The sequence below is a fragment of the Mustela erminea genome, chromosome 18, assembly GCF_009829155.1.
Source record: "Mustela erminea isolate mMusErm1 chromosome 18, mMusErm1.Pri, whole genome shotgun sequence".
Classification (NCBI taxonomy): Eukaryota; Metazoa; Chordata; class Mammalia; order Carnivora; family Mustelidae; genus Mustela; species Mustela erminea.
In genome coordinates, this window is record NC_045631.1 from 53,592,082 (window position 1) to 53,614,454 (window position 22,373).

The 22,373-nt window shown below is 48.6% G+C and overlaps 1 long non-coding RNA gene across 1 annotated transcript; it reads right to left on the minus strand.

Annotated features, from left to right (window-relative positions):
* Positions 1-11,405: 11,405 nt before the first annotated feature.
* LOC116578445 lies at positions 11,406-22,292 on the minus strand. Its single transcript, XR_004280882.1, has 6 exons — positions 22,184-22,292; positions 21,727-21,816; positions 21,459-21,504; positions 16,980-17,170; positions 13,755-13,972; positions 11,406-11,752 (listed from the first exon to the last, which is right to left on the minus strand). It is a non-coding gene; the product is annotated as an uncharacterized LOC116578445 (long non-coding RNA).
* Positions 22,293-22,373: the final 81 nt, after the last annotated feature.

A 22,373-nucleotide genomic window follows, 5' to 3' on the forward strand; every position in this document is an offset into this window, starting at 1 on the left:
TGCCCCCAAGGAAGCAAGGGTGGGCACAGAGAGCATGGGAACTCCCCGGAAAGCATCCTTCACAGATTTCCTCTTCTTTTTCTGTCTCTGACCCTCCCTTATTTTACTGAGGTACAGAATGAAAACAAAAAACCTTCCATACAGTGAAATGCATGGATCTGAAGGGTGTACCTCTGTACTCTCTGGTAAGTGTATACATCTGAGCCACAACCACCCCAACCAAATTAGAGAACGTGGCTATCACCCCCGGAGAACGTAACCATCAACCCCAGTCAATCCCCAACTCCCATGGACAACCACGGGTCAGATCTCTATCTCCACAGATCAGATCTGCTTCTTCTTGAACTTGACATAAATGAAATTATATAATGTATACTTATTTATATTTCATTTCTTTTTTTTTCTTTTTTTAAAAGATTTTTGTTTATTTATTTGACAGATCACAAGTAGGCAGAGAGGCAGGCAGAGTGGGGGGCTGCGGGGGAAGCAGACTCCCTACTGAGCAGAGACCCCCCCCCCGATTCGGGGCTCAATCCCAAGACCCTGGGATCATGAACTGAGCCGAAGGCAGAGGCTTTAACCACTGAGCCACCGAGGTGCCCCATACCTGGTTTCTTAGGTTCATCACAATTCTATTCTATTTCTCTGAAGTCCATCAATGTTTTATGTGTCAATAGTTGACTCTTCTCTTGCTGAATCGCACTCCCTTGTGTAAATGTACAACAATGAGTCCATCCATTTTTCCTACTGATGGACATTTGGATTTTGTCTGGTTTGAGATGACTGCAAATAGGGCTGATAGAAATCTCTCTTGGGCAAATACCTTGAAATGTTTCTGCTGGGTCATAGGACAGATAAATGCTCAACTTCGTAAGTACCTGCCAAACCATTTTTTCTAGGTGCGTAAATCCTTATGTATTCCCATATGAAAGAGGCTTCCAGTTCCTCTATGTCAATGACAACATTTGTTGTCAGATTTTTAAATTTTGAGACCTATTTTTGTGAAATGATATTTTGTCCTTTTACTTTGCATTTCCAGTGACCCCTCTTCCTTGATGCCCTCTGTCATTCTCTTGTACTTTCTTCTGCATTATAGAATTAATGTGATTTCAGATCTGATGACCCCCTTTACTCATTTAGAACCCAGATGTTTCTTTCCTTCCTTTGAAAAACAAATGAATATCCAAGATATCCATTTTACTTAGGATGTTTTTAAAGATTTATTTATTTATTTTAGGAAGTGGGGAGGGGCAGAGGGAGAGGAAGAGAAGCAGTGCTCCCCGCTCCTGAGCATAGAGACTAACAAACTCGGGGCTCCACTCGGGGCTAGATCTCAGGACCCTGAGATCATGACCTGAGCCAAAATCAGGAATCCTATACCCAACCAACTGAGCCACCCAGACACCCCATGACTTTTCATTTTGCAGCTTCCTTAGAACTGTATGAATGCAGCTAGAACCATGTACAGCGTGCCAAGTACTGTGGGCAGTGCGGGTGACTGATTGTACTGGCCCTCTGTGTCTAACTGCAGACAAATAAGGCTGGGAATCTAGGACTATCTAATAGGAGACTCGCAGCTTCATTATGGGCAGCTTGGGAGACAGAGGAAGTCAGGATAATGGAAGGGAATGTTAAAGTCCAAGTAAACATCTGAACTTCTAGGTCATGCTTATTCAAGTTACCCTAAATTCTCTCACTTGTGGGGACCCACATCTGTACAACTAAAGGACGTTATAGAAAGATCATATTTGTGGGGCTTTTGCACTTTATGGCTTTAAGCCTCTAGAAAGAGTAAGATCTGCTCTTCTTCTGGGTGTCTCATCTCTGTAAGTTTGGGGGGCTAGAAAAGGGAATGCTTCTTCTAGGGCCCCCAAAGCAGAGATGGAGGAAGGAGTCTGGAGCTTCATTTCCCTTTACGCTTGAGGCCCCTAAATCCCAGACTGGTCATGCCTTTGTCCCATCTCCCAGCCAAACAGAACCACCTCTCTCCAGAGCCAATTTTGAAAGTCCCTGAAATTTCTGAAGCCCTCACTGAACATGAGCACACATCTGACCTCTGCATTGATTTCATCACCCAGCTGGCCCCTGTCTGAACCCCAGCCTCCATGGAGAATTCTTGAAATCCATCCTATTCTCCACCTGCAGCTGTTTTCTGGGATTTCAAAAAAAAAAAAAAATGATATGGCATTTTTAAGTCTCCCCAATGCCCGCGCTCCCAGATTCCCCTATTCCCACCCAGGCTCTTGCACGTCTGATTTTCATCTGTGTTATCTGGTCATTTCGACCCAGCTATAATGTAAGTGGTTAACTACCGAAAGCTAAGCCTGCACTCATGCCGGACAGCAAAATTAAGATGGCAGGAAAGTAACTTGAGCCAAGAGAGTATCAGAGACCAGCCATGACCAGTCACCGATCAATAGACATGAGGGCAAATAAAATTCAGCTGTCCAGGGAGAGGCCAACACCCACCGCTATTAATCAAAATAACCCTCATGGGCACAGAGTGTAGAAAGGACTGTCTTGCTCTGGTCTGTTCCACCGCAATGCTCAAGAGGTCCTAATCATTGAGACAACAAATGTTTCATGCTCGTCGACCACCTGACAGGCTCCACGCTGGAAGCTGGTGGCACAGAGAGACCCCACACCTCGTAAGGAGAGACCGGCATTAACAAGTCATTTTAATAAATTATGGAGTTATGTTTCTGGATTAAATGTAGTCCAGGGAGTTAAGTGAATAAAGAGCTTATAGTCAGGTGTGCCTTAGTCTCTAAAATTCATCATCTGAACATGTTTTGCTCTTAAACCCCAAAAGAAAAAGAAAAGATTATTTCATAAATAAATAAACTGATTACCTAGAAAGAAATAACCATAGCCTGATTTGTAGATTCTTGCCCCCCCTTCCATTTGATTAGCATCTCGATGGCCCCGCCTGGCCAGGTTATACTTGATTACAAGTCTAGCGGTTTCACTGAAGCTGTCGTTACCATTCGATTATCGATGGCGAGCAGTTGGGATGGGCTGGCCAAGTCCTCCCTTTCCCAGAATCTCTTGTCTTTTCTGATGTGACATCTACACTCTTTCTCCGAGCGGCCACATTCTTCACACTTGATTTCTCAGAGCTCCCCAGCCCAAAAGTCCCCCCGGAGGAAGAGTCCAATGGCTTTTGAAAGGGAGCCAATGATTCGGTCTTGTCCTTTCTGCTTATTCCCTGTAACGTACCGGGCCATCGTGGACAGAAACGATTCGGGGTCTTAACCTGCTGGGTGACTTGATGTGCCGAGCGCCTGACAAAAGCCAGGTTTACGCAAAGCTGACGTAACCAGATTTCTCTCAAACGTATGCGAGATTGAAAGAAAGAACAGACCCCAGCAACAACAAGGAGGTCTGCTTGCGGATCCGTCCCTCTGATCTGTAACAGATAATTCGGTCTCCGTCCTGCAGTGTGACTCTGAGAGTGGAAAGGGTGGGAGGGGGGCAGGGACCCCCTCTCCGCCGAGGACACCCTTCTCGGGGATGCCCGCCCTGCCTGGGAGAAGGCTCTGGACAGACTGTAACCCCCCCCCCCCCAAGGCAGGGACCCACCCCGCAAGCTGCTGATGTCTTGCCACAGCTGTTTCCGTGTTTTATTACAATTTTCTCCGCCTTTCATTTTTCAGGCCAAGGAGAAACTCAGGGGGCCCATCTGTTTCTCTCTTGCCCTTTTCCCTGTTCCCAGAAGCAAAGCTCACACATGCCTGTGCGCGCGAGCACACCCCACACCAGGCCACCACAGGCTGCTCTCGGGACAGCGAGGGGCAGGAACCAGAAGTGAACCCCACCCACCCATCCGCACCCCAGGGACCTGCAGTGAGAGGCCGTGTGAGGAGAGAGGAGGGGGCCCTCTCAGAAAGCTGGGAAGGAAGAATAAATGGTGACAAGGGCAGCAGCTATGGGAGCGAAACCTCGTCAAAGCAACAGGTTTCCTCCCGAGGAGAACATTGTTTTGTTTTTTGTTTTTACTTAAACTCTCCTATTTAAAAAACAAAACAAAACAGACCTCGTGGTGTAGATTCACTCTCGTCCAGAAAGCCTAAGAGAAGCGATCCCATCGGGCTTAGGAAGAGTTAGAAACAAATTAAAAGAGTAACTTCCTCATCAAGATGGAACAAAATATTGTCCTTTCTAAAGAGAACAACACTATGAAAGCCAGCCAAAGCCCCACTCCCCCCGCCAAGGGCCCAAGGATGACGCTAGGCCTTGGGGGACACTGTCATATTTAAGTTCTAGACTTCAGGACCACCCTCTGCTTCCTTCTGGGGCACCAGTAGGTCTGCACGTCCTGTTGGTTCTTTCTTGCCATCGGGTCCCTCCATAGCCACCACCCAGGAAAAGCTGGTGCAGCCCTAGTAGATACTGGTACAAGTGTCTTCTTCCTTCTGCTGTCATCAGAGTTTTCTAGAGCACCGTTCTTGGGTCTCTGGATTGTCCAAGAAGCTACAACACTAGACCCTAAGGACCACCCTGAGCCAAGCAAGCCAGACTCTAGGTTCTTTTTCAACCTCAGGTTCCCCCCACCGCCCTCTGCCACCCCCATGAATCCATCCCCATTTGTCTTTCTGGGTAATCTGTCCCACACCCCATCACATTGCTGGGCCCCTCGTCCTTGGAGGGCAGCGATTCTCAACCTCTGTACTTTGGGCATCACCTTGTTGGGCTGTCTGGCACACGGTAGGCAGGTTGGCAGCCTCCCTGTCCTTTAGCCACTCCCCCGTGGTGGGTGGCATCCGGTTCCAGCTGTGACCATGTATAATCGCCTCTAGATATTCCCAAATGTCCGCTGGGGAAACAAAGTTGCTCTGGTTGAGAACCGTTGCTGTGGATCTCTATTCCCACAGTTCTTGGGCTGGAGCATACTGCTACTTCCTCGCCTTACTAGAATTCTGAAGACTTAAATCATCTCCTCCAAAGACCGTGAACGAGCGAGCCTCGGCTGAGCTGATCTTGGCCGTGCATGTTCCCTCACTACCTTCCTAAGTCTCAGATATTTACCTGTGCTTTACTTTGTCAATGCTTCCCCCACTGTTTTATAGGGGTTTGTCTCATTTAGAGCAATTGCTTTCAAGCTTCTGGAGAACCAGAGTTGTGTCTTCCTCTTTTTTCCAGGCATCACCTGTAGCTCTTAGCAATGAATACAGCATTCCGCTCATCAGAGAGTAGCTGGCACCTAGTGATCCCTGAAATCTCTGTGACAGGAAGGACGGGACTGAAGGAAAGGAGAGAGGAAAGATATTTAATAAAGCTCCTTATAGATGGAAGAATGAGCAGTATTTCTTAATTGTTTCTTCATGATCTCTGTCTCTGCCCAAATATTTCTTTATCCCTCTACTGGCACTTGCTTCCCGAATCACTGAAATCATATCTGAAATGTGAAGTCTGGGTAGCCCCAGCTTTGGGCCTGGATGCCAATAGGACACTGTTTCCTGCTTAATAATAACTTCCGTCTCGAAAACCTCCTGAAAGGCACGGTCTTTACTCCAGAGCTTTGGGGTCTGGAGCTCTGTTCTGGTTTTCCACTGTGGCGTGCTCACTCGGGCCTTGGGTCTCACCAGTGTCAAGTGTGAAGAACTTCCCGATGGTGCGTGAAGGTGGAGGACAGGAGAAGCTGCGGGACGCATGAAAACACTGAGAAGCCGCCAAGCTACCACAATGGGCAACGCCTGCCCACACATCTCGCACAAGACACAATCGTGCGGGCTGGGCTTGGGGCAAGGTTGGGCTGAGCCGTAGGACCAGAGGGAGGAAGTGAGCCTGGAGAGAGAAGACGGAGTCGACCCACTGGTTTTTCCCAATAACTTCCAGGGTCATTTCAAAGAGCACATGAGATCATACATGGCACATTGTGCGGGACCAAGAGACGGGCTTCCGTCTCTCTTCGCCACTTCTCCACACCATGCTGCCCTACTAGCCTTCCAGGTCACCTAGCGCTCTGACTCGCATCTGTGTGTCTATGAAACCATAATCCCGAGCACAGACCCCATTACTCACCACAACGGTCTCACCACTCCTACCAACAGTTTCCCTGGCCCTCTCCTAGTCGCATGAGAAAATTCAGAAACTCCTGAGCCTGTCCCTGTCCCACCTTGCCTTCCTCACCTCCGTCCCCTTGGTTACCTCTTTCCATTGCCCTAGCGTTTTCACCAGCCTCAAGCTCTTGCCGCTTCCCTTGCTGGTTTCTGTTGGGCTCATGGTCTCCTTCCACCCGGTTCCACCCATCTCAACAGCGTGGACCCTCCTGAGCCTTCCCGGCTTCACACTCCCACCCAAGGTAAAGGACCTTTCTTTCCCCCAGAACAGCAAAGCGTCTTGAAGGGACTGTTGCATTTGATCACACCTAAGATGCCACTGATTAAAAGACAAAACGTGTGTCTTCAAAAAATGAAACAAACATATGTTCTGAAAACGTGTCTTTCCTGTACAATTTAACCTGCATCACTGCTACTGTGTATGTGTTCTATTTCTGAGCTGTGGTCTTTTTTCTTTTATTTATTTGTTTGACAGAGAGAGAGAGAGAGAGAGAGAGAGCAAGCGAGCACAAGCAGAGGGAATGGCAAAGGCGAGGGAAAGGGAGAAGCTGACACCCTGCTGAGCAGAGAGCTTGACGAGGGGCTCCATCCCAGGACCCCGGGATCACGACCTGAGCAGAAGGCAGACACTTAACCGACTGAGCCACCCAGGCCTCCCCGAACCTCGATCTTCTTAACGGCGTGGCCTCCTAGTGGCCCACTTCTGTGCTCCTCCGCCATCTGAGCACAGACCCAAAGCCGTATTTACATGTAGAAGCGAACGTATTCAGATCTGTATACAACATGGGCAGTAAGGGGCGCCGGGGTGGCTCAGTGGGTTAAAGCCTCTGCCTTCGGCTCAGGTCATGATCTCAGGGTCCTGGGATCGAGTCCCGCATCGGGCTCTCTGCTCAGCAGGGAGCCTGCTTCCTCCTCTCTCTCTGCCTGCCTCTCCGCCTACTTGAGATCTCTGTCTGTCAAATAAATAAATAATTAAAAAAATCTTCAAAATGGGCAGTAAGAACGCATCAATATTTCAGACGGCAACAATCCTGGTACAAATACCCAACTCCTTAGGTTTCGTAGTTAAAAATGTATACTTGCTTCTTTTAATGGCTCAACTCATCACACATCTCAAACTATTAACTTATATGGACAAAATATAGACATTCATACAAATGAATGAGGAAGAGCAAAAAAAAATTACAAACTATCAGAACGTATCACACCAGAGCACCTGCTGAGTGTAGATGCTCTACAAACCTGCCACCCCACCCACCCCCTCACCCCCCCACCCACCACCGACGGGAGCATTTTGCCCTGATGCTTGCATAGCCCTGGCAGGGAGGTGAGTGAGTTCCTTGAACGCCACTTCTCAGATGAGCACCCATGTTCATCTCCACGGGGTCGGGTCCCAGCCTGAGAGTGGCTGAGGAAGAATTTGAACCCACTCTATCTTGATGCCGGAATCTGAGCTCAAGAATTTCTAAACAACCGGTGGGCCTGGGTGGCTCCGTTGTTATGCATCTGCCTCCAGCTCAGGTCATGATCCTGGGGTCCTGGGATCGAGCCCCACATCCGGCTCCTTGCTCGGCGGGAAGCCTGCTTCTCCCTCTCTCATTCCCCTTGCTGTCTCTCTCTCTCTCTCAAATAAATAAATAAAATCTTTAAAAAAAAAAAAAAGAATTTCGGGGCACCTGGGTGGCTCAGTGGGTTAAAGCCTCTGCCTTCAGCTCAGGTCATGATCCCAGGATCCTGGGATCGAGCCCCGCATCAGGCTCTCTGCTCGGCAGGGAGCCTGCTTCCTCCTCTCTCTCTGCCTGCCTCTCTGCTTACTTGTGATCTCTGTCAAATGAATAAATAAAATCTTTTAAAAAAAAATTCTAAATAACACCTAGTCTACCTCTCTCATCCAAGAAGCTGAATGTAGTCCCTCTCCTAGAGAACAGCACACCCCACTGCCAGGCCAGCCAGCAGCTGCTCTCCTGCTCCTCAGGGAAGGAATCAAGTACCTCCGGAGAGGATTCAAGGGAAGCCACAAGAGCCATGAGGAGACCCCTTGGACTCTCCTCCCTCCTCCGAGGGAGAAACCAGCAAGGACCTTCCCATTTTGTGCCCAGCCCTTGCCCGGGAGTTTCCTGGGGGAAGGCCTGGCTCCTGCATCGGGGAGGCACTGGGGACCCTAGAGCAGAGACATCTGGTCAGCTGTGCTTGCTGCGGGTGAAGGTCCATTCTCGGGGGAAGGGGGCTCCATGGAATTAACTAGATTGTATGCATGGTTGGGGAAGGAAGGAGTAAAACTGGCTGAGCCCATGAGCTGGGGAAGCCTTGAAAACTATGCTCCAAGCCACTGCCTTTTCTTATCTGCTCCGTGGGAGCAAATAATCACTACTCACACTGCGTGAGGTGGTTTCCCCTTAGCTGCTTCACTGCGCTGTGGGTCCCAAGAAGAGCCCCCTCAATTTTCACTACTAGGGCATGGAAGCTTTTCTTTTCACCTAGGAAAATGTCATGCAAGTGGTGAACATTTGCAGATACGTAGAAATACGCGTGACCGTGTTGCAAACGGGCAGAAAGAAGGAACAGAAGAACCACACACTCTAGCTCCCAGCGGAAGCCTCTGATGACCACGCACGCGTGCCAGGCCATTCACCTGGTGCCCTGAAAATGAAAGAATGAGAACTAAGGCAAGATGATTTCCTGGACTCCTACTTGGCGGCTTGTACTGAGCACCTGTCTCGTGTAGCGTCCCGGTGACGCCCTGAGGCAAGGCCCATGTGCCCCATTTTCCAGGTACTCAGGAAGGAGGTGGCCGTGAGAAGAACCACCAAGACCCCAAGGATCATGTGGGCTAAGGACCTGACAGCAGGAAAGCGCTGACTGGAACCTCACTGGGACTCCAAGCTTCTGGGCAGTGAGGCTGCATCTCACACCACTCCTGCCTGTCCTCGCCCCCAAAGATTATACCAGAATGCATCCCTCAACAAGATACCCTATGTGAACTCTGGAAAGGGTTTCCACACTCTCCCCGCGGTAGACAAGGTGTCTTGCTGCCACAACCGTCGATACGCACTTGGATTCAGAATTCACGGAGAAAATCATCCCGTTCATCCATGCACAATACATTCCTGCTTACCTTTCGGTCGTGAGAACAAAACACCATCGCAGGGGACTGATTCCTGAGAGTGGTGCAGACTTCCCCTTGCTACAGCATAAAAGCACACCATCCTATAACCCTGGCATCTTAGTCTAACTCTCAACTGACCGCGTGTGGTTTGAACAAACAGATGCTTTCCCAGTAGGAAAGAACACAATGCCCCCAGAGATGCTAAACCTGGGCCATGTTTAGTTTTGATCATCTCCGTTTATAGGGCTGCGTGATCTGCCCACTGGGCTCTATTTTCTACCTAAGGGATTGTTACCCTGAGTTGCTGGGGCTCTGAGTTCCTTATCCCCACACAGTGGTCTCAAGTCATAAATTTCAAGCAGCTATTAACTTGGCCAGACAGATTTTTAAGACTCCTATGGACAGCATACAATTAACCATCTCCTGTCAGCTGGAAAATCAGCTCAATGGCCATTCAAGTTCATGTCCAAACTCCTTTACATTAAGAAACGCTTAGAAAGGTTCCTTGAGTCTCAGAACTAGGATCTCTTTGAAACTAGAGAGACAGGAAGAAGTCCAAATGGGAAATAGAATTGGCCATGAGGAGGAAGCTCTACCCCAGTGTAATATAGGCACGTGAATTAGAATTTTTTAAAACTCCATTCTTTCAGAAGACTCAGAAAGAAGGAAAGCAATGCTCCAAAAGGGGTCAGTGTTCTCGCCTAGTTAGTTCCTATCCTTTTGTCTGGTTCATCCTGTCATGGCTGGGAAACTCTCTTAGCCCCTACGGGCTGCTGTAACCGAACAGCCCAATAACAGAAATCCATATCTCATACTTCTCAGGGCTGGGAATTTCAAGATCAAAGCTCCAGCGAATTCTGTGTCTTGTGAGAGTCCACTTTCTGGTTCATAGATCCTGTTTTCTTGCTGTGCCCCCATAGGGCAGAAGGTGGCTAGGGAGCTTCTGGGTCTCTTTTACAAGGGCACTAATTCTCTTCATGAGGACTTCACCCTCGTGACCTAGTCACCTCCCAAAGTCCCCAGCTCTTAAAACTATCTCCTTCATATGTTCGGACTTCAACGTATGGATTGGGGAAGGGGGGGTGGGGCGGTGGCAGCGGGATGGGATTCGGGGAGTGACACAAGCATTCAGTCGGTAAAGGAGAAACATCAATACCCATGTAACCAGGACAGCGGCTCTAATGAGATGACTTCATTAGTGGACATCATTATTTTAACCATAGTCAAAAACGTCAGCGTGTCAAGAATTAAAAAGTAAAAGTATCCTAAAATAATACAATAAAACAAAGCATACTGGGATTTTCTCTGATTAAGAAGGCATTCTCAACCCTCTAAAAATCCAAAACCAACATGAGATTGCTGATTTCTCTCCTTCTGCCTGGAAATGACAACATTCACCATGAGACCTAACTTTAAAGATCTCCAAAGGGAAAATAAAAAATTGCTAAATCTTGAAATTCCAGGAGAACCCATTCTGGGTCTTGAACTTGGACCTTTTATGGGACATCTATTTAAATGCAGATTATAATTTTCTACCTGGGGTTCCTAATCTGTTTTGCCACCAAATCAGATAGGGACACCTTTCCCCAAAGCGGAGCCCAGGCTACGCTTGAGTTCGGTTCTCCCTTTCTGCCGCCTCCCTGCCTGGCTGGGTCTCTCTTCATGATGGCGGCTCCAGTGCGCCTACTTTCCTCCTGCCTGGAGCCCAGCTGTTCAGGAACAAGTGCCTGACAGGGGTGTGAGGAGACGATGAGCAGGGGCTGTGGGAAATGAAGAAGAGCAAAACACTTGTAAAGTCTGGAAGCAGTTAGACCAGAGTTGTCTTTCTGTCTGCAAATGGGAATCAAAGTTATTATTTATACTGTTGTTCAGCTACATTTCAACTGAAGCTGTATCAAAGCCTAGTTAATTTATAGCAGAGCCACTAAGTGAAAAGATATATTCCGAATTCCAAACAAAGTTACAAATGTAGGCTTGGGAAATAGTGTGTTCTTGAGTTGGAAATTACACGTCTTTACGAAGAGACCATGAAGACTGGATTCAATGATTTAACTCCTTTCTCAAGACTTTTGGTTCTTACTGATCGAGCTTGCCTTTAACCCAGATAGCTCATTTTCATCCCATAAAAACCATTACCAATTGGATTTTGACATTAAAATCTTCAGGAATTTCCTGTTGACCCTGTCGAATTTCATTTGGTTTATCTAGATCGACTACCAACTCTCACATCATTCTGAATTTTTATTGGTGAAGCTCTGTACATGAGTTATCCCTTCCAATTACTGATCAACACATTTAATAAGCATTTCATCCATTTGTTATTATGAAAATGTCGAGTGGGTCAGTGGCAAAGTAGAATCCAAATGATCTTCCTCTGGACATTTTCCGTCATCTTAACTCTGACTTGGTAGGGAACTGTTGAAACATGCTTATAGGAGACGGCCAGCTTAGGCACAAGGACAAGTCAGCCGCCTATCTCAAGTCCCTCTGGTTTTTGATGCCATCCTGCTGTACCACCCAGTTTCGGTGTTAGAGCTTCGTGAGCTGAGACCCGACAGCTGTTTTTTTTCTTCCATCACACCTTCTAATAAAGGACTCACAAAAAGGGTATTTAAATTAGCACCTACCGGATCTGCATTTAGTGAAAATACCTTTTGAAATACTAGATGACGATATAGGACTTTGAATAATTCTATTTCTCAAAACCAAACATGAGCTTTACAAAAACACGTATGAAGTGCTGCTGAAACCCCTAGTCTCATTCTCCAAGCCAGCTGGGGGGGAGGAGGGTCACAAGATGCTCTTCTTTCTCCTTCTCAGGGACACTGTGGGGCAAAGCTAAGAAACTCAAAGTTACTTTTAAGTGTAGTAATTTCGACTCTGGCAATCAAATCTTGTTCTGGGGAGGAGAGAACGCCTCATACCAGGAGATGCGTTGTAGATAAGCCTTCTAGAACTGGCAGCACCCACAGTAAAAATGGTTGGGCTTCTCAACAGACCTGTTACATTCAATGTGACAAAACAGGGCACTATCAGATCACGAGCTGTCCAGTCCCAGCAAGCCCACCACCCCCATGGTGGCAATGGCGGGGCCACAACTGGGGTGGGGGATGGATCTGTCAATGCAATCAGTCGTCTGTCTCGGAGGCCACCTGGGTTCCTCGAGAAGGGACACAAAGACAATGGAAACCACTGAATGGAAGAATGAACAAGAGAAGGAAGGAAGGATGGTGACCTCTAGCGCATATCCCACCTGGCTTACCATGTGCCAGGTATATTCTGAGTACTTTGTGTCATGGGAAAAGGCACTACAATCTCCATTTTACTTGTGAGGACACTGGGGCAGCAAAGAGTTAAGTCACACGGCCAAAGTCAGGTGGCTGGTAAATATCAGAGATGGGATTTGTACCCAGAAGATCTGGTTCCAAACCCTCCCTTTGAGTTCTACAGCCTCTGGAGCCGAGGGAGGAAAGCAGGATGGAACAGAGCTGCTACATCACTCCAAGTTCAAGTCCTTCAAGGGAGGGCTGATGGGAACACTCGGAGAGAACAGCTTGCTTCGGTCCCAGCTAGATTTCAAGGTCCTTGAATAGTCCACGCCACTGGTGTCTCTATCCTTTGCCCTGTATCCCACTCCCACACTTGACCTTGGTATCTTCTGCCCCACCTACTCCCACAGCAGCTTCTCCGCGCCCCCCCCCCCATATCACCAATTACAAGGAGGCTGGCAGCATTGACAAGCCATCTGTTTTTAATTAAACTACACACACTCACACCTCTTTCTTGGTCATTTCCTAAGAGGTGGGAGGGAGAGATGGGGGTCTGGGGAGGTTTTGAAAAGCATTCTTTCCACCTCATAGCGCCCTTTCCTCCCCTCTAAGAGCCCCCGCCCCAGGGGATGTTCCACTGGGTGAGGGGCTAGGGCTTTCCACAGTGACTAGGCAGAGGGACAGGAGAGAAAGAGGGAGGGAAAGGGGGGAGGAGGGGCAGGAGGGAGGGCGGGCACTGGAGGGGGAGGGAGGGGACGAAAGAGGAGGGGGAGGGGAGGGGAAGGTGGAGGAAGGGGAGGGGAAAGGGGGGGAGGGGGAGAAGAGGGAGGAGGAAGAGGTTTGCCTCTCAAAGATGCTTTTCCCATGGAAATGCGCTGTGGCTGGTGCCCATTAGCATCCCTAATGCATAATAAGGATTCAGCCTATTGTCATGCAAATTAATTCAGATGACAACACTCTCTCCTCGACAACATGCCCGGGCACGGGGAAGTTTCTCACACTGCCTCAGCCAATGCTAACTGGTGGTCTCCACCCTCTTCATTAATTATTTTACCCCCTTCGCTCCTGCAAGGTTTGTTTTTGGCTATGACCCCCCCTTCACTCCCCAGCTGCTGCTGGCTACTTTTCATTCTAGAGCGCTTGAGAACACCCCATAAGCAAAATACAACAAAAGGAAAGTAAATAACAACTAGAGGACAATCCGCATTTCAGAGTCCTGAAAAGGAAGGGTCTGCTTGAAGAGGGAGGTGGGGTTATTTCCAGGCATCCAATGAGCAAAGGCCCCTTTATTCCCTTGTCCCTTTTGGGTAAGACTACCTAAGCAGTATCTCTTTGTCCTGCTGGTCATTTGGGGCCTGATAAGATGGATTCCTTCTGAGCGTGACGACAAAGGGGCTGAGTCATTCTTGCCCTTGTCTTCCTGCCAACCTCTTACTCCAGGCCACGGACCCAGTGTTTCCCACTTGTCCACATCTGCAGGCTTCCGGCTAGTGCTGCACCGGGCTGAGACCGGGTCTTGCTCGGGAGGGAATTCTCTGTCAAAAGAAAGAGTAAACATGGGATGGCTTGGACCAAGCCAGGGAGCGAGAGCAGTTGCAGCCCCTTTGCGCTGCCGGGGTGGGCTCGGCAAACCCCCTTCCATCTCCTGCCCCGCTTGAACGTCCAGGCAGGCATGTCATACCCTGACCCCTCTCCTGGCCTGATGATTTCTCCCTAAAGTGAAGAGCTGGCCTCACCCTTACTTCCAGAACTATCCCTTCTTGTTCTACACACAGCAGAGCAGACCAGCTGTACCCCCATTAGGGAATCTGAGGACCAAGCCAAGTTCGGATGGTCTCCCTTTGCTGCATGATCTCAGGCAAGGTACTCACCCTTTGTGGGTCTCGGTTGACTCCTCTCTAAAATGGGAGTAACAAAAGTACTTGCCTAGTAGGGCTGTTATGAGGATAAACTCACAATACAAGCAAAGCACTGGAAACAAGGCCTGGGACACTGTGAGCATTTCTCATTAAGAGTTAGTTAGCATCAGGGCGCCTGGGTGGCTCAGTGGGTTAAGACTCTGCCTTTGGCTCAGGTCCTGGTCTCAAGGTCTTGGGATTGAACCCCGTGTTGGGCCCTCTGCTCAGCAGGGAGCCTGCTTTCCCCCATCACCCCCCCCCCCAGCCTGCCTCTCTGCCTACTCTGTGTCAAATAAATAAAATCTTTAAAAAATGTAGTTAGCACCAGTAATTTTCCCAGACGTTTTCCTTCTTTTGGTCTATCTAGCTAACTCTCCTCTTTCCAATTCAGCAGAGTTCACTCCCCTACCTCTTGCTTCTAACCCTCTGAGCAGCCCTGTTCCAGTTTTTGTTGCCGTCTAAGACATTTTATGACAATAAAACTCCTAATTAGGCAAAGCGTTGCCGACAAAGAGAGCATGTGACCCAGGGACTACCTTTGTCCCCTGAAAATCCTGACATTTCTACCATGCATCTGAGTAAATGGGGTAAGGAAAGATGGGGAGAGAAAGATATTCTAGAAATTAACTTTAGCTTAAACATTATCTGAACAACAGACAGGCTTTGTAGCCGGACACAAATTATATGCAAATCACATGCAAATCTGAATGTAAATACTTTGGGCCCAGGGAGAAAATCCTTGAGGAGACATTCCCATTCCCTTGTCCCCTGCTTCTCAAGCTGCACTTTGTGTTCTGATTGGTTAGTTTGGAATTCATCATAAAGATTCAAAGGTGCATATAATTGTCCAAATGGGTTCAATTCACCTGTTTGGCAAGGGTCAGAGGCTAAAGAGACCTTGAGAAGCAGACATTCTTGCATGAGCTTCTTCGGTGGAAGGGAGTGTTCTGTCCACCCACCCCTACCCTCCCTCCCAACTCCTCCGCCCCCCCAGACCCAGCCAAGAAAAAGTATAAACATCAAGGACAAGGTCAAGAGCCAGCACAACTACAACCCTTTTGAGGGCTCTTGGTTGGGCGGGGAAGGGCCCCTGAGGGTTTGGGACCCTCAAAATAGCCAGAAATCATGTGTGTTTCCTGAGTGAGCTCATGTTCCCATTCCGGGGAACGGCTGTGTCATGGTTCTGCTTTCCTCCACCCTCCTTCTACTTCCTTTCTGCTTCCTCACTCCAGGGTGATGATCATGCCTCGTACAGAGAGAGAGAGAACAGAAGCCGTCCCACTGAAGGCACAGACTCACCAGCACCTTACCTGTCCTTTCCTCCCCTAGTGCTCCGAGGATATGTTGCTCCTTCTCCTACAAACCAATTGCTCTGAGTCCTCCTGGGGACCTGGCGTCCTCGTTAGACTCCTCTCTGAGACCCTCTCAAATTCCGCTTTCCTTCTTGTGCTTGTTCTCCAGCATTCAAACATCAAACTGATAAAGACATTCAATGGATGGCCTCTGTCACACACTTAGAATCTTGCCTCTTATGTAACGAGTGTGCCTAAGAGTTTGCTACAGATGTTCAGTGAAAATCTGGTCCAGCTCATTAGTGTCAGGGACATGGATCCCAAAACAATGAGATTCATTTCTTTGTCCCAAAGTAGCACTGTCTAGTAGAGCGTTCTGGGGTGATGGAAATGCTCTGTAGCTGTGCTGTACGACATGGTAGCCACCAGGCCCACATGGGGCTGTTCAGCTCTAGAAATGGGGCTGGTGCAGCCAAGGAGCTGAATTTTAAAATTTTATTTTGATGAAATCCACACAGACACACCAGGTCAGCAGCTACTGTTTTAGATAACGTAGCTCTACACATGAGGCCAAAATTTAAAGGATTGATAGCATCCAGTGTGGCCGAGAGTACGGGAAGACAAGGGCCCCCATACACGGTGAGTGTATCAGCAACTGTGGCCTTTTGTAGGACTGCATGGCCCTACCTGTCCGCTCAAGTGCGCACTTCTCAAGGTTGCAGAATCCAGGCTAACAAGAACTCACGTAAGGGAACACAGAGCTAAGAATAAGGAACGTGTAATTTGCAAGTGTATGTGCTTGTTTCCAATTTTTCACTCTTGCACAGTACGACATAATAAACATCCTGGCTTGTCTGTAAACGGACGATAATCACCGTACAAAGAGTTATTGAGAGAATAGGAGCTACTTTATCTTAAGAGCCTAACATGGGTTCCAAAGCAGATGCTTAATAAATGGTTAGGTTTATTAATTAATCATCATCATCAGAAGAGTAACATTGGTAGGGTCAGAATTGGACTCAAAGCCTTGCAAGTGGGTTCCTAAAGCTTCCTGGGTTTCTGGGTAAGCAAAACTCAAGGGGTGGAGGCTGGCTGAGTGGAAGAAGTTGCCAAAGGAAAAATATGTGAGAGAGAGAGGCATCAGTCCAAGAGGGGCATACCCAGATTCAGAGCCCATCCCTCACACCCCTCCAGGATGAACTACTCTTTCTCTGCGTGATGGAAACTGAGCAGACACCAGAGTCCCAATGACCTGTGTTGAAATTCCAGCTTTTCCCTTTAAAAGCTCTGTGTCCCTGGGCAAGTTAGCAAACTCCTCTGAACCTTGGTTTACTTACCTGTGGTTTACTTACCTGTCAGCCAGCTGTCAGATCCCTACTGAACTGTGAATAGCCCAGAAAGAACTCCTGTGTTATAGGATGGATTGTGTCCTCCTCAAAATCCACGAGTTCAAGTCTTAAGCCCCCATACCTCAGAATGACTGCATTTGGAGACGGGTCTTCAGAGACATAATTAAGTTAAAATGAGGTACGTGGCTGGGGTCCTTGTAAGAAAAAGAGATTAGAACACAGACACTTACAAAGGAAAGGCCCTGTGAAGACACATGGAGATGATTATTTACAAGCCAAGGGGAGAGGTCTTCAAAGAAATCACCCTGCCGACACCTTGATCTTGGACTTCTAGCTTCTGTTGGGTAAGCCCTCCCACCTGTGCTGTTGGGGGCAGCCCGAGAAAATGAATAATGAATGAATGGATCCTCCCAGAGTATTTTATTTTACTCTATTTTATTTTATTTTCAGAGATCATGTTTGATTTGAGCTTTATTTTCCTTGTTTGTTCCAAGGTTTTATTTGAATTCTGATGAGTTAACATATAGGGTAGTACTGGTTTCAGGGGTAGAATTTAATGACTCACCACTTGCAGACCATTACATACACTTACTCTTACCTCCAGTGCTCAACACAAGGGCTCTCCTTCATACCCATCCCCCCTCACCCCCTCCCCTGCCCACCTCCCTCCATCAATTAGTTAAGAGTCTCCTACAACTTGCTTTCCTCTCCTTTTCCCCACCGCCCCCCGCTATGTTCATGTTTTATTTCTTCAATTCCACATACGAGTGAAATCATATGGTATTCGTCTTTCTCTGACTGACTTATTTCGCTTAGTATGATACAATCTAGCTCCATCCACATTGTTGCAAAAGGCAAGGTTTCATTCTTTTTGGTGGTTGGGCAATATTCCTTATACATATAGGCCACATCTTCTTTGTCCTTTCATTAGTTGATGGACATCTGGGCTCTTTCCGTAATGCGGCCATACTTGATAATGCTGCTGCCAACATCAGGGTGCATGTGCCCCTTCAAATCAGTACTTTTGTGTCTTTGGGGTAAATATCTAATAGAACAATTGCTGGTTTGTAGGGTCGCTCTATTTTTTTTTTTTAAGATTTTATTTATTTATTAGACAGAGATCACAAGTAGGCAGAGAGGCAGGCAGAGAGAGAGGAGGAAGCAGGCTCCCTGCAGAGCAGAGAGCCCGATGCGGGGCTCGATCCCAGGACCCTGGGATCATGACCTGAGCCGAAGGCAGAGGCTTTAACCCACTGAGCCACCCAGGCGCCCCAAGGGTCGCTCTATTTTTAACTCTTTGCGGAACCCCCACGTTGTTTTCCAGAATGGCTGCCCCAGTTTGCATTCCCACCAACGGTGTAAGAGGGTTCCCCTTTCTCTACATCCTCCCCAATACCTGTTGTTTCTTGTGTTGTTAATTTCAGCCATTTTGACAGGTATGAGGTGGTACCTCACCATGGGTTTGCTCCCAGAGTATTTTAAAGTTTCTCAGTAACTTCTAGAACACCTTTGAGGTCTACAGGAGTCAGTCTCTAAGGGGAAAACTCTTGCCACACTACAAGCAGTAGAAGAAACATACTTGGCCTGTTCCTGTCATGTACAAAGCTGCCTCCATTCCGGCACTATTTCCCTCTACTGCTTCTTGTGCTCTGAGCACAGTGTGTGGAGTCTGAGAACTTCTCCTGGGAATGTTCCGTCAGATGTGAAGGCGGTAGGAAAGATAAGGGGAGATATCTGAGCCACAGTGTGTATGCCCTTGAAATTCCTCTTGCCCAAGACCTTATTTGGTTCAGTGCCTCAGCATTGCTTCCACCAGTCCAAAACAGGACTCAGTAGGTCAGGGAGCCGAGTGCGACAGGATCAACACAATCATTAGGTCTCTTCGACAACATCCTCTAATAGTGTGTGTCACCCTTTCTCTTTTTGGGCCCCCTTCTTCCTCACTCTCTGTCCCACATCTCTCGTTTTGTCCCCATGTTGTCCTCCCTCCCTCTGTCCCTTTTAGAATCTTTGGTGGAAATAGGTTGGAATTATGGAAGACGACCAAGACTTGGTCTAGAGGTTTGCTTCCCTTGGTGGGGATAAACAGTCCTGATCTCTCTTTGTAGGGGTCCCTAAGCTTAGAGACATCCCACAGCTTCACTGGATCCCATAATGGACTTCAACTGGGTTGTCTTCCCCACCCCTTTCCAGGAATGCAATAACCAGGGAAAGAAATCTTGATCCTGAATTCATTTCCACAACCCCTTCTATGACCAGAATGAGCTTTTCCCCAGGCCAGTCTCCTATGGGGTCCCTCTTTTTGCTACTTCCCCTGCACGTTCTAGCACCATTTTGCGGGTAGAGAAGTGCAAACAAGCGCACCCATCTCATGCCTGCCCTTAGCTCCAGGAGAACGTAGAGTCCTGTGAAGACCTAACAAACACAGAGGGAAAGCAAGGAACCATGGAACCAAGCTCATTTCTTCCCACTTGTTGCCTGGATCTCGTTTAGACCAGAATGAGTGTCCCGTGGTCACATGCTTACTTTCCCGGACGACTTGAGCCCCTTGAACTCTGTTCTTTTCACTGGGGCTCCCTCATGCCTTGGGCCATCAAAAGAGACACATGGTTGGCTCCTCTGGCCATCTTCCATATGACTTCATTTGCAAAGTCCAGGGAAAAGGACAAGCCCAGGCACGGCATTCGGTTCCCTTATCAATGTGGGGGATGGTGGGGGGAGGCTGACGGGGCAGAACAAGGCAAGACAACCCCAAAGGCAGTCCCCAAAGGACTCCTGCTTTTGATTTTGCAGCTTGCACAAAAGATCTCACCACGCCTGCCAATCGCCCCAGCAAGGGGGTGGGGGTGGGGGGGTGACTGGTGCTGGGGGGTGCAGGGCGGGGAGGAGAGGAAAGCCAAGGCATCATTCAAGCTGCCTGTCTTGGCGCGTCATTCCCGGTCTGTGCGTGGACTGTGCTTCTCTGTTCTCATAACTCACTTCCCCCGAGGTGTCACGGTGTGAAGGGACAAGGCAAGTCTCCTCATGGTTTCTCTAATCCTCCCGTGTCAAGTAACATATGCATCGCTCCCCTACCCTCATCACGGTCTTGGCAGGTCCTCCACCAACATCTGTTGCCTGAGGTCTGCCCCATACAAGCTTCCCCTTCATCAGTTGACAGGGCCAGTAGGTAAAGCCCTGGTCTTCCTTCCCCTTCTGCCAGCTCGCAGCTTGGGGTCCCTGGGCCCAGACCTGGAACCATCAAACAAGGCCAGGAGGCGGAGGCCGTCCCAGGGGTGCCTCCCCAGAGCCATCTCCCGCCCCAGCCCCCACCCGAACGCCGCCCGGGTGACCTCCTCGACAATACCAGTAATTTGTCTTGGAGACCCGCCATACCTACAGCAAACACAGGAAGGATTAGAACACAACATATGCCGCACAGCAACAGAAACATGTGAAGGTCCTTCCTGGGCCTGGAGGATTACTGAGGGGGAGGAGAGGCAGAGACAGAAAGCAAGACCGATGAATGTCCAATCAGAGAAACGCCGCGTGTTCCTCCAGAATGGAAAGGAAATGGATGCCTCAGAACTGGGTGTGTTGAGGTCAAATCTGATAGGGGCTTTGAGCTGCAGCCGCTTTAAAGCTCATTGGTGACAGATGTGGACTTTCGCCAAGTCAACCACAAAATAGGATCAAAGGAAGTTGAAAAACAACAACTGGAGTTTCCTCGCTGAAGCCACTGCTGCCCTCGGAATGCTCGCCCGGAGGACCGACCAGGAAGTGCAGGAGAGACCAGCGCAACATCAAAATGAAATGCGGGTGGAGGGGACATAAAAAAACACCAAAGATCCAGAAACCGGTGTGATCCCTCCAGGGTGGGAGGTATTCTCTATTGCAGGGAACAATCAGGAAACACGCACCAGGCTGCCCTCGAGGGACACCTAGAACCAGTGCTGTTACTGTTGAGAGCAGATCTCTTCACCTGCATTCAAGGAAAGAGTGGCTGAGTAATAATTACTGCATTTTAGAAGTGAAAGGGACAGGGAAGTGAAGTGGGTTTCCGATGACTGTCTTTGAGGTCAGAGTAATTAAGTTCTAATCTGGGTGTTGCCGCATCATGGCTGTGTGACCCTGAGAAAGTCACTTAACCTCTCTGGGTTTCGTTCTCTCATCCGTAAACAGGGTGGATAACACTATTTATCTTAAAGGGCTGTAAGGATTCAAGATGAGTACTGCTGGAAACAGTGGGTGGCAAGTGTAAAAACTCGACAGACGTGAACGACTATTCTGACATACATTTGGAAGAATAAATTTACATTCTCTAGAATGTCCACCTGAGGGAAGACAGGATCAAAAGCACTGTGTGTGTGTGTGTGTGTGTGTGTGTGTGTGTGTGTGTTTTCACAGTTACGAATTCCAAGAGTCCTTATCACGTGACAGTAATTTGCACATGAAAATTGTGTTGTACAAACACATGTAAATTTCAAATTCCTTGTTCCTCACCTTTAAAGCCAGGCTCCGCAACCCCACCAGTGAAGGTCAAAGGCAACTAAAATAACAAAAATAATTGCCTTGAGAAGAGAAGCATGCTTCAAAACACATGGGCTAGCACTTTCTAGTTGTGGTCGTGTTCTAACCTGTTCTTTAGTCGGTGAGGATAGTTAGAAACATTAACCCCTACTTAGTTACCTAGCTGCCTTGCCACCAAGGGAGTACCACCCCGTCTGTCCCTCCCAAGCCTTCCGAATCAGCTTCTCGCCTGTGTTCTCACACAGTCCGAAGACCTGGAGCTCTCCGGTGTCTGCAGCCCAGCTCCACGTGGATCAGCTGCCCAGGGGTCAGGCTTCATAATGCCGCAGCCCTGTGGGAAAGGGGATATGCAAGCATCACTAATTCTGGGGCAAAGCCTCTCTACACATCCACCCACAAATGTGCCCAGCTGTGGCAGGGGAGCTGGGGGTCCTTTCGTGCCACCCCTCACCCCTTAACCATTCCTCTCCGAGGAGCTTCCTGCAGTGAAGCAGCTGATACCTCCTCCAGGGGCCCATCTCCAAGGCCGGCTGCGTGCAGCCCGCGTAATAATCGCCGAGTTTGGGGCGCACCCCACACTCCAGGTCTTAATGATGGGGGGACGTGGACAGAATATCCCGACAAAGGAAATTTCTCAGCAAACAGTGGAACAGAATTTCACTGAATGAATGAGATAGCGTTCCTGTTTTTAAATCTACCCAAAGACAGCTATGCAAGACGACCCCGCCGGACAGGCGTTGCAAATAGGTTTCATCCCATCTCGGCAACCGACCCCGACCGCTGGGTGCTGGATTCCTGAACCGTGCTGCACTGGGCGATTGTGAAACCATAAACAGACCCTAAGTTCGCTGTGATTGGTCAGCAGTGTGCACCGCGTGCACCGCGTGC